Below are 17,839 nucleotides of genomic sequence, written 5' to 3' on the forward strand. Positions count from 1 at the left end.
TAACAATATGGCTTTCGATTGGACCATCTATGTTAATACTAAAGCAATGATGAACACGTAAAAAATTTCACTTTTTTGTATAACACCTGAAAAGACCTGAGGTAGGGTAGGATTTGGTAATAATTTTTGTGTTAATCATCATCGAAATAATTTTTTTTTTATAAATTTATAAAATTGGATATCTATTCTAATGCTCCATTAAAAAAAAATAAGGTTGGATTAAGTTCAAATATTTTTGGTTGGTAGACAGTTTCTGGGATATGCCCATATACCATAACTGACAATGGATCAAATTTCGTCAAGGCGTTTAGAGAATTTGGAGTTATCCTCAGTAAGTAATATCTTGTAAAAGAGTTAAGTGCTAATAAATTATTTTAGAGAAAGAAGGTGAAAATGAGAGCGACAATGATGATAGCTCCGACAATGATAACCAGTCAGAATGCTCCGTTCCTGAGTTCCACAATTATACGCCAATTTTGTCAAAGCATTTTCGATGTGCTAGCCTTGCGCTCAACCTTTTGGGCACTGTTGATTTTATAAAGCAATTGGATGGCTCAACAAATCAGGCAGTTCGTAACATTTATAAAGCTACTTTCAACAGGTTAGAAATAAAAATTCGAACTTCCAATTTATTAAGGGTACTAATTTAAAGGCGCAAAACTTTCGCAAACTGGGCAAACTGTGCAATTATAAACCCCCGCAAATGAAATGTGAAAATTTGTATTTTGTTTACTTTAATTTTGGTTTAAATTTGGTTGGACTTAAATATTTACTTAAATTTGAGTTTAAATTGTTCTTGTCATATAATTTACTGTCAAAAATTGCGCTAAATATAAAATTGTCCTCACGAAATATACCGCGAAAAGTTGTTCAAGCGCCCAAATATGAAACTTGTGTGTATAGATGAGTACCATTATTTTATGTGGATTAACTTTTTACATTTTATTAACACAGATGTGCAAAACTGTGGAATAAATGTAATAGGCCAAAATCTGCGGAAATAACAAAAACAGTTGTATCTTCGTATCTAGTTATGTCTTGCGTTACAAGATGGAACTCGCTGTACGATTCGGTGCAGAAGCTAATAGAAATCAAAAGCAGATGAAGTGAACTATGCTACAAGCTGGAAATTTCTACTTTTAATGAGGAAGAAATAGAGTATTTGGAAGAATATGCAAGAGTAATGCAACCTATCGCAGAAGCTATTGACTTCCTGCAAAAAGAACAAAATATGTTCTTTGGGTATTTCATTCCCACTTTAGTGTCTATCAAAATTAAAAAGGCGACGTTTAGCTTCTGAAAACTTAAAATTTCTTACGGAAATTAATATTGAAATGCAATCAAAGTTACTGGAAAGGTTTGAAAAATATTCTCGTCTGCACTCTGACTCCTGGGATGCAGTTATTGCAGCAATCATCATTCCCGATATCAAATTAAAATTTTGTAAAGTCTTGTTGGAAAGTGCTGAGTCATGCACTCTAGATGATGTTCGAGAAAAAGTTAAATCATATGCGCTGGAGTTTAAAAGACAACCGGTAGGGGAAGGGAATAATTTACAGCCATCCATAAGTGCTAGTACATCATTTCTCGAATTCGATGATGAGTCCACAGGTATTCGATTTAAAGAAACCAACTTGCGAAATTTTTGTAAATAACTTCCTTTTTCAGATGAAAATCAATGTATACAAGTATACTCCCACGGCGGAGCTGTAGCAACCGAAGTAATTTTGTACTTGAATGACGCTGATAGAAGCATTGATGCTTTGCACCGCTTTCCTATTATAAAATTTTTTTTTTAAATACAACACACCACTTCCTTCCTCTGCGCCAGTGGAAAGACTTTTTTCCTAAAGGTTTAGTGATAGTGCATTTGTTTCACTATCTCTAAATTTTCAGTGATAGTGGATTTTGCTGTTAAACTACCACTGAAGAAGTAGTGCTAGTGAAACCTTATTGCATTTATTTTTTAGTGCACTAAGCCCAACCCTGATTGCCGATGATTGAACATCGCACGGCGAATCCACAAGTAATGTGCCACTTCTACACAAAGATTGCCGTTGAAAGTGTATTAGGCCATACACTGACAGAAACAGTCGTGATAAATACTGGTCCACAGACTCCAAAAGATAAAACCGGAAGGAAAAAAGTAACAGGATCTTGTCATGTCTGCAATGCTTTGCTAATAAGAAGACGGCGAAAGACACGGAAGGCCTGTGCTAATTGTCACCAACCAGTTTGTGACGAGCACTCAGTTAATCGCGTAAAATGTGTTCAATGTCATTAATTATAAAAAAAGTGTAATATTTCTTTATTTTTTTAATAAAATTTAGTTTATAATTGATAGAATTAATAGAAATTATATACAATTTATTTCCTATGTTTTCCACTGTGGATACCCGGCACCCGGTTGCTAATAGGGCGATGGCTAGAGTTTTGGGCTTATTTAAATAAAAATAAATAAATTAAATGAACTCAAAAATAGCTTTCTTTTAAGTTAAAAAACGACGATTTGAGAGCTTAAAATGAAATATTGAATTTTTTTTAAGCTATTCACACAAATACACCGCGGTGGGTACCCGGGTACCCGGCTACTAACATAAGGGTTAAATTAATCAACCAATTGTAATAATATTAAAATTACTTATAAGATAGGCGTCAAAGGTCGGCGCAGCTAGTACGCCATACTAGTTAGATATAATATTATATTTTACAATTTGTCTAATAAATAATAATAACATTAAATTCATATTAAGATATTTTGTCATGTTTGAAAAAAGTATGATTTAGATGAGGGCACGATTCCGATTACTTTGGCGCAAGGGGTAAAACAACCGAATTTCCGTATAAATGGGGTATGTGCGGATAGAGGAGCTTCTCCAAAGAAGGAATGTTCACAAATAATATAAAAATTACTAATATTTTTTAAAATATTCACGTTTAAAAGTTCAACAATTTGCACTAAGAACACATTTTATTTCTCTATATTTCACTAAATTTTTTCACGTTTTTTACTCTGTATATTTAAATATATGCTCTAAGCATTGAAATAAGCTGACATTTCACATTTATTTTGTAATTTTTCAGCTAAATTTAGTAATTTAAAAATCGCTTATCAAATGATTGGCTGAATCTATTTACGAGGAAAACCAGCTTTGCTACACCTTAAAAACCAAAGGTGAAGCATATTTCAGCGATTCACAGCGTTTTCTTTGTTTGTACTTTCGAGTGATTCTTTTTTTTTTACTATTAAGAAGATTTTTGAAGCTAAAATTGAGTATGTGAACAATCCTCCATATGCATACATACATAAATTTATGAATAATATGTGATTTATATTTAATAAACACAGATAAATAAAATCGTGTGATAATATTATAATATATACATATATGGTTGTAATATATCATTTTTATATACATATTAAAATTTTACACTATCCTTCTCTTTCTGCGTTGGGGGCCTTCGCCTGCGCTATAAAAAAATAACCGTGGCCTAGCTATTACCCGGGGTGACTGAAGTACTTCCGCGTAGTACTCCTTTCGCGTTGACGGCCTTCGGCCACACTCTAAAAAAATAACCCTGGCCGGGCGAATACCCGGGCTAACTGAAGTACTTTCGGGTAGTACTCCTTTCTGTGTTGGGGGCCTTAGGCCGCACTCTGAAAAAGTAACCCTGACGAGCAAATACCCGCGCTGACTGAAGTACTTTCGCGTAGTACTCCCTTCTGCGTTAAAAATAAACAAGTATATTGAGTTTTTATTATAAAGTGGTTAAAGTGGTTATATTTTTTGGTTATTATGCACTCATATTGAAACAAAATTTGAGCTGTCGTACTGTAGTGTATACTTTACACTTTATTACGCATACATGTATATAATTAGGGTATTCCACCAAACTCGTAAATGTAGAAACTTATAAGTTCAAAAATTTACGCTTTAGTTTTTTGGAACGCTCCTTTTTTTCATACGTATAAAAGCCGCGTAAATAGGCATAGTATAGGCAACACTAAAACTAAATATCAGTTTATGAAGCAAATACGCGTCGAATTTGCCTCATAGTTTTATACGAAACGCGTAAACTTATTTTCATACAAATTTTGACAGCTCATTTATAAGACGCAGAATTTTACGAGTTTATGAACTTTATGAGGCATTTACGAGTTTGGTGGAATACCCTAAATATTACTTATTAGCTTAATAAATTTAAAAAAGAAAATATATGCTTGAATAGAGGAACTTTATCGAAAAAGAGGAATTTCAGCGAATTGCCTTAAATGAGGTTAAAACGAGTGTAAAATGTAATTTTTAAAATAAAGATCTTTTAGGTAAAAAACCTGCTAAAAGTGTAAAATGTGGATGTGATGTGTTCGAATTTTGCGAATTTTTGAACTTTAAGGTAGAATATCTCGTAAACTAAGCGTTCGCGGTACCTATAACCCCATATATTTTATAATCAGGAGGACTTCCTTTCCAATGCTACCTTCAAATCGCCACAGAAATCGGAATTGTGCCTAGATGAGCTTTTATATAAGTATTTTGATACTAAAGTGTTTCTTATTTTTTTGAATGCTTCTAAAGCCTCATTGTCTTCCCCCTCATAGAGGTGCTGTTAATGATATAGCCATTTTTAAATAGTCCTTGACAAATCTTCGGTAATAACTTGACATGCTTAGAAAGTTTATGGGGCTGGAAATTGAGCTACCACTTCTACTTTTTGGGATTAGTTTTTATTCCTCTCGAGCAGATTACATATCGAACTCTACTTCTTCCACTGCAAATGTACATTTGTCTAGTTAAATTTACATATTTGCATTACCTGAAGTTTAATATACCAGTTCTATATTTTTAAAGTGTTGCTTTTCGTTTTTGTTGAATATTATTACATCATCGATATAAACATATCATCATCCTATATGTTGACGAACAATATGATCTAGCGCTCTTTAGTATGTAGCTGGAGCATTTTTAATACTGAAAGGTAATCGGAGAAACTCATTATATCCATTAAAATGCAGTTTTTTCTATATTTGACTTACAAAGTGGAATCTGATGAATTCCATTCTCTAAATCGATGGCAGTAAATAATTCCAAGATTTGAGCGGAACTTGTTTATTTCTGGTGTAGGATCGTAACTAAATTGAGCTTGCGATAATCTACGAAAAGTAATCTGGTGAAAAGAAATAATCTGTTGGATAATCTGTTTATTTCTTTTCACTAGAGGCATCCAACTTTTTGTTAATGATTCATATTGATGGATACGGATGGAGTCCTGTGTAGAAGCTCAGGCAAGTGAGGAAAGTTTTCTGATTGCCATTCACTTAGGAGTGGCCAGAAACGATTATTTTACATATGGCTATGCTTAGCTCTCGACTTCCGTCTCTAGATCAAATATCCTCTGGGTAGCCAAAGAACATCTGTTTGGAGGCGAGCTAAAGTGAGAAAGCGAAACATTCCCTCCACTCGTTAGAGTGAAAGCTAACATCACCGCCGTCAAAGAAATGCGTTGGACGGGACAAGGACTGAGGCGAGCAAGTCCTTGTGGCATTTACTATAGTGGCCATATAAAAGAGCATAAGTTCGGTGTGGGATTCGTGGTGGGAGAGAGACTCCGTCGCCGTGTCCTGTAATTTACTCCGACGTCTAGCCACACTCCGCATCCAAGCAAAGTTCTATTTTGATTTTGCGCCCACGCCCCTACAGAAAAGAACTAAGATGTAATCACAGATGCCTTCTATGAGCGTTCGATTTCGCCGGGGCGTTTTCGTTCAGGAAAAAAAAATCATGACAATGAGCTTCGTTTCTCTTTGGATTTACTTCTAGCACGGTCTTCATCAGCGATCTTTTCCCAGCCCTCCAAGAAGGCCTGGTGCCACTGAAACACACCACTTCTTGCTAAAGCAACATCTGGGTAAGCCTGCTTGATCATATCAAACGTTTCTGTCGCAGATTTGCTGAGTTTCACAAAGAATTTAATCGCGCACCTATGTTTTAACGAACGCTCCATTTTCGGTTTGCACCTCTTACAGAAATGCCTGGAAAGTGTTTGTCCTGACTCCCCAGATACTCGGAGACAACTTATCAGCTAGGAACGCGCTCTACCGAATCTGGTCGGTGTGCGCTCACTTCGACGTACAGTCGTGGCGAAAGAAAATCATTCCTACTATTTTCTCGACAAACCCTGTAAGTTTCCATCGAGCGTATTGTAACAAAGATTAAAGCGCTATGTTTGATTTGTATGTATTATCAAACATTGACCTCAAAAAAGAACTTTTCATTCCTTACCACTGGTGGGGTATCTCGAGGGAGAATATATTCATTCTGATTTTATTTTTAAAATGTAAACCTTATATCGTCACCTGAAATGCAAAATAACGTAACATCACTTTTCTTAGGTTTACAGGAGAAGCAAAAAACCGTATAAAAAGAAAACCACTTGAGATATTGAAACAAAATTTTCAAATCTGAATTAACATGAAACTATAAGTATATTTTAGAAAAAAATAAAGAAAAAATTAAGCAAATTTTATAGTAGATGTCTTACGTTATTTTGAATTTTCATTTCTGAAACAAAATAACGTATGATCAATCTAAATTTGTATTAAAATTAAAAATTTGAATATTAATACTTTTTTTATTTTTAAATAAAAACAGTTGCAAGTTTTTCATATTTCATGTTATTTTTATTATTAACATGTACATAAGTACTAGAAAAATTTTAAATATTTCAAGCTAAAAAATGAGGATAATGTTTAATTATTATTTATTAAATAACTAATTATTCAAAAGGTATATTATCATAAAAGTCATAACAGTCTGCTTGAATTAAAGCTTTTAAATGCTGTAGATGTTGCCATTTCTTCTTAGTTATTGTTAAACTTTGTAAAAGCATAGACTGCTGAATTCCTAAAAAAGCACGGGTCTGATCACTTAGATCATGGAGTCGCTAAGCCGAACTCTGGCGACTCCTTCTCTACCCATATACCGAGGGAGTTGTGGATGGGAAGAAGCCGTTGGAGAAAAGAGACAGTGAGCTTCTTCACGGATGGGTCAAAGGTGGAGGGGTCTGCTGTCAGGAGCTCTCTATCAGCTCCAGTAGATTTACTACTCCGGAGTGCAGCCTTCTTTAGAGAAGTGACCATCGACTCAGATAGAAGAGCGGCGATTCCAGCCTTGAACTCATTAATAATGAGAGAATTCAGAGCTGATCGAAGACCTAACCTCGCTATCAATAGCATCGAGTGTCTTTGTGATAAGAATGATATGAGCGCCAGACCACAGCGGAATCGCAGGAAACATGAGCTAGCAAGAAGAGGCACCGTAGAACCGCTCTCGGTAGAATGGATCTGTGCTCCCGTATCTTATACTATTACTGAATAGCTGGGCGTCGCGAAAGCTTGGCCAGCGCTGGGCCACAATTTTTACACACGCTGTCGTCATTGCCCTATTGGCTTCTACGCAGTAAGGCTGGGAATCCTACCAGACGCCATCTGCAGAAGCTGTATGGAAGAGGATTAGGTGAAAAGAACTCAGCACTTCCTTCTTGGCTGTCTTGCGTTAGGGAGGTCAAGACTTAATCACTTGCGGGCGCATACCTTCAGATATCCCACCGAACTGGCGGGAAGCGTTTTGTTAATTTATAAGCTCGAGCACAGGGGTTCTTCTTTTCTATGGCCTCACAAAGGGCTACATATATGTACATATATAGTAGTCCACGCCCGATCAACCATGTAGCCTAAACTAACTAAAGAACACTGAACTTAATCACTAAAAATAAACATAAACAATAAGTGAAGGCTAACTTCGATAAAAAAAAACAAACACTCTATTATATTTACATACTGAGTGATGATACGTTATTTTGTTTAACGAAATCAAGCACTTGATGATAGGTTTTTTTGAATTTTTAGGGTATTTTTGATCCCAGAAGCTTAAAATTTGAGACACATATGTAATATGATGTGGTGATTCGTAATCAGTAAAAACTAAATTTTGAATTTTTTGATGATACGTTATTTTGCATTTCAGGTGACGGTATACTATTTTTAAGTTGTTAGTTATCTAATTAAACATATGAATATTTACGGCACACCACATGGAGTTGTTTTCAACTATACAATACATGTGTGTGTGTGTGTAATGTTATCTCGTCTGTAAATTTATGACTTGTGTCCCATATATTTTTATTATTATTAGATGCACATTGCATTTAAATGCATGAGGTTGTTTATGCACATACGTATGTATGTATGTATGTTTGAAAATAGATATTTATTTTTAATTGTATTTCGGCTTTGCTGATAAGTATGCATGTTCACTGATATTTGAACACCCAACTTCAACAAACTGATTGGACCTTATCAGGTTTTTTGACAGCTGGGATCTGCCTTTATGCCGCGATGTTTGAATTTGGTATCCCCGAAAAACTAATACGCTTATGTAAACTGACGTTGAACAATATCAAAAGCTCGGCCAGGATCGGGAAGGACCTCTCCGAGCCGTTCGACACCAAACGAAAATAACTCGAGCTGCAGAGTTTAATCGAGCAGGTACAATCTTCTATAGGAGTGTACAGCTGTTGCCGTATGGTCATGATATTGATGTCATTGGCCTCAATAATCGCGCCATTAGTTCTGCTAGGGAAGCAAAGCAATTGGGTCTGGAAGTGAACGAGGACAAGAGGAAATATCTCCTGTCATCAATCAAACAGTCTTCGCAATTGCGACTAGTCTTTCACATCACTGTTGACAGTCATAACTTCGAAGTTGTTGGTAATTACGTCTATCGTGGAACCAGCATTAACAGAAACAACAATGTCAGCTTCAAAACTCAACGCAGAATAACTCTCGCCAACAGGTACTACTTTGGACTGAACCAAATTCTATAAGTCACTCATTATTCCTGTCCTGCTTAATGGAGCAGAGTCATGGACGATGACAACATCTGATGAGTTGACGTTACGAGTTTTCGAAAGAAAGGTTTTGCGAACGATTTATGGTCCTTTCCAGGTTGCCCAAGGCAAATATGACAATCGATTAAACGATGAGCTCTGTGAGATATACGACGACTACGCCAGTAAAGAAGCTCTCGGTATCTATCCCATCCCGCACGTGTTGTGGTCGATCTCAACGTTTCAAGGTAGGCAGCCTGTTTTCTCTCCGCTGCGACACGGCACTCCTCGTCGTACCAGCTGTTCTTTTGCACTTTCCGAAAACCAATGGTTTCGGTTGCAGCTGTACGTAAGGAGTTTGAAATGCCGTCCCACAGTTCCCTTATACCGAGTTGTTGACGAGTGCTCTCAGAGAGCAGGAGTGCAAACCGAGTAGAAAATAGTTCGGCTGTCTGTTGTGATTGCTGCTTCTCGACGTCGAACCTTCCTTGTGTTTGTTGGCGTGCGTTTTTTGCTGCACAGAGGCGGGTGCGAATTTTGGCTGCAACAATATAGTGGTCCGAGTCGATGTTAGGACCTCGGAGCGCACGCACATCTTAAACACTGGAGACGTGTCTTCCGTCTATCACCACATGATCGATCTGGTTAGTGGTTTTTCGATCCGGAGACAGCCAGGTAGCTTGATGTATCTTCTTTTGCTGGAATCTAGTACTACAGATAACCATATTTCGGGCCCCGGTGAAGTCGATCAGCCTCAACCCATTTGGGGATGTTTCCTCGTGGAGGCTGAATTTACCGACCGAAGTGCCAAAGATACCTTCTTTGCCCACCCTGGTGTTGAAGTCGCCAAGCGTTGAAGTCACCAAAACAACAAAATTACTAACCGTGCGGGTGCGAAAAGTTAAGAGAACAGAAACAAGAGGGAGGAAAGGAACGCAATTAGTAGGAATCGCCAACGCAGAGCCCTGCACATACATAAGTATCCAAAACCCATGCCCCTGGTGGAAATCTATGTGAGTGGTATCGTTTCCATATATAACTATATACTACTTATTATATGTATGTTCCTATGTATGCATGTTCAAATGCGATTTTATGCGTATAAATAGATAAAATCGGTAATTAAGAACCGCCTTAACGGTCAAAAATCAATATCAAACTGCTTCAATTTTCGGTAATTTACGGGAAAACTGAAAATTCCGCTATCACGAAAAAAACAGTTTGGTATAATAGATATATGTACAAAAAAAAGATATATATACATATATATATACATATTTAAGAACATACATATATATCGGTCTGGGGCAAATTTTCATAAATAATACATACATATTTACATTGCTTAAGTACATGCATACTTACACGCATAAATTTTCACACATTTTCTTTTGAAATATGCTTTTCCAAATATATACATATTTTTAAGGGATAATATTCAGCAACGTATTTTAACTACATACTTATGTATAACTTCTTATATATACAAGTATAATTAAATAATGATTATATGAATATGCATTACAACAATTATGCTGAAATTATAAAGAAGTGAAGTACATAAGAAAACGGAAAAAAAATTTCATACTTACTTTCTCTTCACCTCCGTACCGCGAAAATTAAGAAATACGCATAAGTATACCTAAATACAACATAAAACCCATTTATGCCGGTATACCCTGCGTACATAGGGTACAATAATCTAATAATAAAAATACATAATAATCTTTAAATTGACCGGTGGTAAATTGAAATTACGCCAATTCAATATAATCGCGGAAAAAAGGTTTATATACTTATATTTAATATATGTAGCCGAATTACAGCAATAATTCTACTAGCTCGGCATCTGTCTTGCAATACCCCTTGCAAAAGGCAAGCAGGATTGCTTACAAAAATTAAAGCACAAATAACGCGTGGTTATATACTGAATAGTGCATTAACCTCTTCAGCGAGCACTTAATAGCTCAAGAACAAATACATACAAGTCCAAGTATTAGGGTGCGCATACATAAAACATAAGGACATTAACAAAAAAGGAAAAAATATTTTTACATATACATTTGTATAATACATAATACATATTTCTAAATATTATTAACAAAAAGTGCGGTTAACAAGCAAAGCACAACATTTCGAAATAAAATTCAAAATTTACATATATATTTCTGGTAAACAAATCGAAATAAAAAACTCGTATAATAAAAGAGTTTCGGTCTCAATTTTTAATTACAAAGAATAATTATAATCAGTAAACACTGAGAATAATTAGTTTGAAAAATTATATTTTCTAAATGAACTCAGATTCAAAAGAATCAAAAAATTCGAAGTATTTACAAATACCAAAACTGATTGCAGACGAAAAAAGTCCATGTACACCGGCAGAAGCTACACGCTCAAAGCAAGGTGCTACAAAAGTAAAGAGGGGTAAAGATATTTCTTATACAAAATTCATTGCTTAGAGTGACAGTTTGATACGATACTGCACTCGATTCTCATCTTCACCGATTCAAGACAATTCGGAATCAGTATTAGAAATCAAAAAAGACAATTTAGATAATTTTTGGGCGCGACTCCAAGCTGCATATGACGCAATCGTAGAATCTGATGATTCAGATCTACCAGAAAATTTCAAAACCTCGGCTTACGCCAAATATGAAAATTGCTTAGACCAATTTGAAGAAACGAAAGCAATGATTACTGATCAATTGAAATTAATTAAAGCAATTGCACCTACTCCACTTCCGTGAGTAGAGATGCCACAAGTACAAAGTCAAGAGGCAAGTTCAGGCATCCACCTCAAGGTGCTCGCATGTGACACAGAAATTTTTCATGGGGGTTATGAACAATGGCCGTCCTTCCGGGACGTGTTCACAGCCGTTTACATAAACCACCCAAAATTATCTAATGCACAAAAATTTTATCACCTCCGATACAAAACGAAAGGTCAAGCTTACGTCATAGTAAAACAGTTCGCATTAAATGACGACAATTTTAATATGGCTTGGGAAGCTTTAAAATCAAGATACGAAAATGAACGAATATTGGTCGATAAGCAGATAACAATTTTAATGAACTTGCCAAAGATTCAAAAGGAAACCAGTGAAGAATTTATCAAACTTCAATCCACTGTTTCTAATTGTTTGTCGATTTTATCGACCCAAAACATTCCCACAGACAACTGGGACCCTATACTGGTAAACATATGCACAGCAGCATTACCAGAAAAGTCTTTATTATTGTGGGAGCAATCGCTCTCATCACGGAAAAAGTGCCCAACGTGGTAACAAATGAAAGATTTTCTCACTACCCAGTACGAAATCGCCGAAAGGGTAGACAAAAAAATAACCAAACCAAAAGGTATTCAAAACGACCTTAATAGAAGCTTCCACAGGCCCCAAGCCAGTAGCAACAATAATTCAAATATAAGCTTCTTTAAAAATCGAACGTTCACATCCGAACAATACAAACAAACGTCATGCGAACTATGCAAAGGGGGGCATAAACTTAAATCTTGCGAGAAATTTAAAAAATTAAATATCATTGACCGAAACAATTTTGTAAAGTCAAAAAGACTGTGCACAAACTGCTTATCACATGCTCACATGCTTAAAGATCGTGAAAGCAAATTTAATTGCGTTTATTGTCACAAACGACACCATTCGATGCTTCACATAAATAATTTTTCCAGCTCACCCCCAAACAGCGCCAATATTAAAAGAGCCACGGGTATAGTTACAACAACGAATCCCGAAGTACCAAATCCACAAAATTGCCATGAAGCACCATGCTGCTCAAAGGCATTGAAAAACAAACGCTACACAGCGAAAATCAAAGTAGGGTACTACTACCAACGGCTGTCGTCTCCATCGAACAACGAGGAAGATTGTTTAAGCTCAGAGCCCTAATAGACAAAGGATCACAACGATCTTTCATAGCGTCTAGGGCACAAAAGAGGCTACAGTTGCCAACAAAACTGGCCAATTTTGAAATTACGGGAATGGGCGGAAGAGTTGTACAAAACTCAAATAAAATCTGCCCCATTACCCTCTATTCCCCCCAAGCGGACAAGCGCATACAAGCAGAAGCTATTGTCTTACCGCAATTAACCAATATGCTACCCAGCTATCATATAAATAGCGAGCATTGGCAAAAGGTTTCACACCTAAAGCTAGCAGATCCAAACTGCAATACCCCCGCTCAAATAGATCTTCTATTAGGCAGCGATCTCATACCACAAATAATACTCGAAGGTATTGAGAAAGTCACAAATACACTACTGGCGCAAAATTTCGGATTTTCGGATGGGTCCTAAGTGGACTAGTTGCGGAACCAGTTACAACATTGACAACTCAAGTTGAGGAAGTCTCAAACGAGTACCTCAATTCACAATTGAAAAAATTTTGGGAATTAGAAGAACTCCCTCCATATCAGTCACAACCCCGGAAGATCAGTATTGTGAGGATTTTTACAAAGCCACAACTACTAGATCAGAAAACGGTCGGTACGTCGTACGACTACCACTTAAGCAACAATTTCCAGATACACTCGCCTTAGGTCACTCTCGCACCTCTGCAATACAGCAGTTTCTAAGTATGGAAAAAAACCTACTTAGAAAAGGTGAGCTGAAACAAGAATATGATGGTGTCTTAGAAGAATACCTTCATTCAGATCACATGGAGGAAGTAAGCCCATGTGAAAAAATCATAAAAGGCAAATATTATTCATTCTACTTGCCACATCATGCAGTAGTAAAGCCTCAACAAAAAAAACAACAAAAGTCAGAGTTGTCTTCAATGCCTCAAGAACCACTAGCTCGGGGAATTCCCTAGATGTTATTCTATTTACGGGACCCACACTACAACCAGACTTAATGCTCCTCATATTAAATTGGCATATATACAAATACGTATTCAATGGGGATGTCGAAAAAATGTATCGGCAAATAGTCGTACATAAAGATGATCAAGATTTTCAGAGAATTATTTTCCCAAAATCCCCCAATAGTCTACTAAGCGACTTTAAGCTAAAAACAGTTACCTTTGGCGTAAACTGTGCCTCGTACCTAGCCATTCGTACACTCCACGAACTGGCAGAAGACACAAAGTCAGAATTTCCTCTGGCAACACAAGTGTTAAAAACACAAACGTATGTGGACGATATTCTGTCTGGAAGCCACAGTCTTCCACAAGCATACGAGTCACTAGCACAAGTGACACAAGCTCTCAAAACAGCTGGGTTTCCGTTAAAAATGATAACGGCTAACCACCCTAATATTTTAAAGGGTATACCAAAGGAAAATATATTAGACACTAATTTCCTTAAATTTGAAAAGGAAAGCACAACCAATTTTTATACACTACTGAGTCAATATCAGCACTATCCGCCATAACAAAGAGGCAAATTTTATCCTCGGTGGCAAAACTTTTCGACCCCGCAGGATGGCTTTCGCCAATTATGATACAAACGAAAATCCTGATTCAAGAAATATGGCTAGACGGAACAGACTGGGACGAACGAGTGAAACCACTTCGTTTAGAAAAGTGGTCCCAGTTCGCAGGAAATCTTAGTGATATCTCACAGATCCAAATCCCACGATGGGTAAATTATGCCCCAGAGCACAAAGTCGAACTACATGGCTTCTGTGACGCCTCTGAGAAGGCATATTGTGCCACCATTTATGTGCGCACACAATCAGACACAGCAACCACCAGTCACCTACTAGTAGCCAAGGCAAAGGTAGCTCCTCTAAAAACAATAAGTCTACCACGACTGGAACTATGTGGTGCGTTACTACTTGCTAAACTAGTATCCATTGTGCAAACACATCTAAAGATGGAAAAGTACAAATTGTATCTCTGGTCTGATTCCGAATCAGTCATAATACTACGTAATATGTATCATGAAGAATAATATCTACAGATGAATTAGCAAGAACTACTCCTGTTAATCCTCCCACTGTAAATAGAAATACAAATCCTAGGGCCCATAATATAGCTGGTGAATAATTTAGTTAGTTAGAAAAACCACCACATGCATGGAAGACGTATATTTCTAATCTAACGTCTCAAATCCTTGACCTAGTGGGATCAGCCACCTGGCGACATGTAGCCAGTGCTGACAATCCTACCGATCAAGGTACAAGACGGTGCAAACCCCTGCACCCTACCTCCACCACTCTTTGGTGGAATGGTCCCCGATGGTTAACAGAATCTCCCGATTCTTGGCCACAATCGCCTATGCGCAATATAATTGCCCCCGAAAGTCGGAAAATCGATTCCTTTCATACAACGATAGATGACGACGACATCCTTGAGCGATTTTCATCATACTACCGAGCACTCAGGGTAATCGCTTACATGCTCAAATTCATAGATCAACTCAAGATTAAAGTCAAGGGAGAACCCTCAGCGTACTAACAAGGTGATACATTGTTGCACCTAGACCTACAAATGGCAAAGGTCGCTCTCATCACTTACACCCAATCGCGCCATTTCAGTAGCGAGATGTCACTACTAAGAGAATCAAAGCCGATTAATAAAAGGAGCTCACTCTTAGTACTGCATTCGCACGCTTCGTCGTACGACGCGGTTTTCCGTCAAAACTTATGAGCGACAACGGAAAAACGTTTATAGGGGCTCAAAGAGCCACAGTTTGTTGATTTCATCAAGCAAGTTTCCCCTGATATCGTACAAAAGTACGCTCACCAAGGCATTAATTGGCAATTTATTCCCCCAAGCGCGCCGCATATGGGTGGTTTATGGGAATCCGCAGTGAAAAGTTTTAAATCCCATTTTAAAAAAGTAGCTGGAAACTAAAAGTTTAATTACGAGGAATTCACAACATTACTAATCCGCATTGAAGCCGTACTCAATTCACGGCCACTAACAATGCTCTCGCAAGACCCCTCAGATCTTACAGCCTTAACTCCAGGGCACTTTCTCAAAGGAGCACCCATTCTGGCCACACCTGAGCCAAGCGTGGAGTCGCTGTCCTTATTAAATCGATGGGAACGAATTAAAATTCTCCATCACAATTTCAGTCGCCGATGGAAAGAAGACTATTTAAAAGACCTCCACAAGAGGTATCGATGGAAAACATCAGAAAATGCGCCTAAGCTTGGAGATTGTGTCCTAATTAACGCTGATTGTCTCCCTCCGACCGAATGGCGGCTTGGCCGCATAGAAAAGCTTTACTATGGCTCCGACGGTCATATCCGAGTAGTCGATCTCCGTACGCAAACCGGAACGTTAACTAGACCACTTGTAAAACTATGTTTTTTACCAACTACCGATAATAACGAAACGGTGTCAAAACTCGCTAAAACAACCGCCGAAATAAACGATAATCAAACAATATAACTGAATTATTTAAAAGCTCGTCCAAAATGACGGCCCATTCGTGCCACATATTGTGGAACAAACTATGAATGATAAATCTATAAACACTTCCTCTTCTTCCACACAGGGTATTATGGATGCAGAAAGGCCAGTTACACCAACGCCAACTATACGTTCGGCTATCACTGTGCCGCGCACTTGGGCTGTCCCCGTAGCAGCGCCCCGTACAACCACTGTAACCACTGCGCCAACCGTTGCACGAACCGCCGCCCGACAAACAACGACCCCGGCTTCGCAGCCGCCCCGAACCTGATGCCCGCTTTGTTGTCGCCCACACCGCTTGCAGCACTGTCCTATTTTTAAGGGAATGACTCCCAATCAGCGTCAGTAGGTGGCTCAGGCACATGGACACTGCTTCAATTGTCTGGCTCAAACGCATGTTACACAGGAGTGCGTGTCTGACACCATGTGCCAGCACTGTGAGCGGCCACATCATACACTACTACACCGTCATCCCAGACGCGCTGTCGCCCGTTCATCTGCTCCCCGTAGCCGCTTGACCGCTTTTCATCGTTACCGATATTTTTTAAGAACGACATCTCATTAAAATTGTGTTTTTCTTTCCAAAACCAAGTTGTTTAAATTAGCGATTTTTCCTCGTCGGAATAAATAAATATTGTACTTTTTTCATCGAAACAAAAAAAAGGTAGTTTACTGTTCAAAGTGGGGTATTATCAATAACGTGATTAGGCTCTATTTTGAAGTGAATGGCTTAGAAGTCATATACTTCTTTGATTGGCCGCATCTTTTAAAAAGTACATGAAACTGCTTAGAAAATAAAAAAAAATTAAGTCGTTTTTGATCGGCGTCCAGTTGAATGGTCTGATATCGTTCATATATATGAAAACAGTACCCATAACGACATTAGTTGCACCCATAAATTAACCTCGGCAACTATTTCTCCTAAACCATTTCAAAAAATTAGCGTGCAATTAGCTTCTCAAGTTTTTAGTCATTCTGTTGCAAGTTCTATGTTCGCCCTTTATAGCTCCGGGAAACTTAATACTTCTAAATCTTCATCTTTTCTTAATACAGCCGAGTTCGTCCTTTTTTTGACAAATTGTTCAATATTTTTAATAGTAGTGGATTTGGAGCAGTAGGGAATTTTAAAGAACCCTTTTCGGCTACTGGGGACCAATTAAAATTTCTTGAAAAAGCCGAGGAGTTTCTTAACTCCATTAAAGTGTACGACTCGTTCGGTCGTGAAATAACAAACACTTTTACAGTAGAAACTCGTTTATCCGGCCCTCAGTTATACGGATTCGCGATTATCCGGACTACCAATCGCGACCAATTTATATGTACCTACGTAGAAATTATGGAATCGTGAACGTGTCGGAACTTGCATATTCCGCTCGCGCAGTGTGGGGTCGCTGCCGCTGCCCCGCGCGTTTTTCTGCGAGTGTTTGTTGTTGTGCCGGTGCACCGAGAGGAAATATATGCAATTCTTGCACCGTGCAAGGGGTTTGCAAGAGCGAGAGAATACCCCTTGAGTAATACTGTGACAGCCGGTTTCACGAAATTTTCTAATTGAAAATTAAGTTTCATTTAAT

The 17,839-nt window shown here is 37.7% G+C and overlaps 2 protein-coding genes across 13 annotated transcripts in view; one reads left to right on the forward strand and one right to left on the reverse strand.

Moving 5' to 3' along the window:
- LOC105228775 (obscurin) overlaps positions 1 to 17,839 on the reverse strand; it is a 369,554-nt gene that overhangs the window by 281,256 nt on the left and 70,459 nt on the right. The window lies entirely within an intron of this gene.
- Positions 1 to 17,839, forward strand: part of LOC125777195 (uncharacterized) — a 282,927-nt gene that overhangs the window by 70,987 nt on the left and 194,101 nt on the right. The window lies entirely within an intron of this gene.

The sequence above is a fragment of the Bactrocera dorsalis genome, chromosome 3 (genome assembly GCF_023373825.1).
Source record: "Bactrocera dorsalis isolate Fly_Bdor chromosome 3, ASM2337382v1, whole genome shotgun sequence".
NCBI classification, from domain to species: domain Eukaryota; kingdom Metazoa; phylum Arthropoda; class Insecta; order Diptera; family Tephritidae; genus Bactrocera; species Bactrocera dorsalis.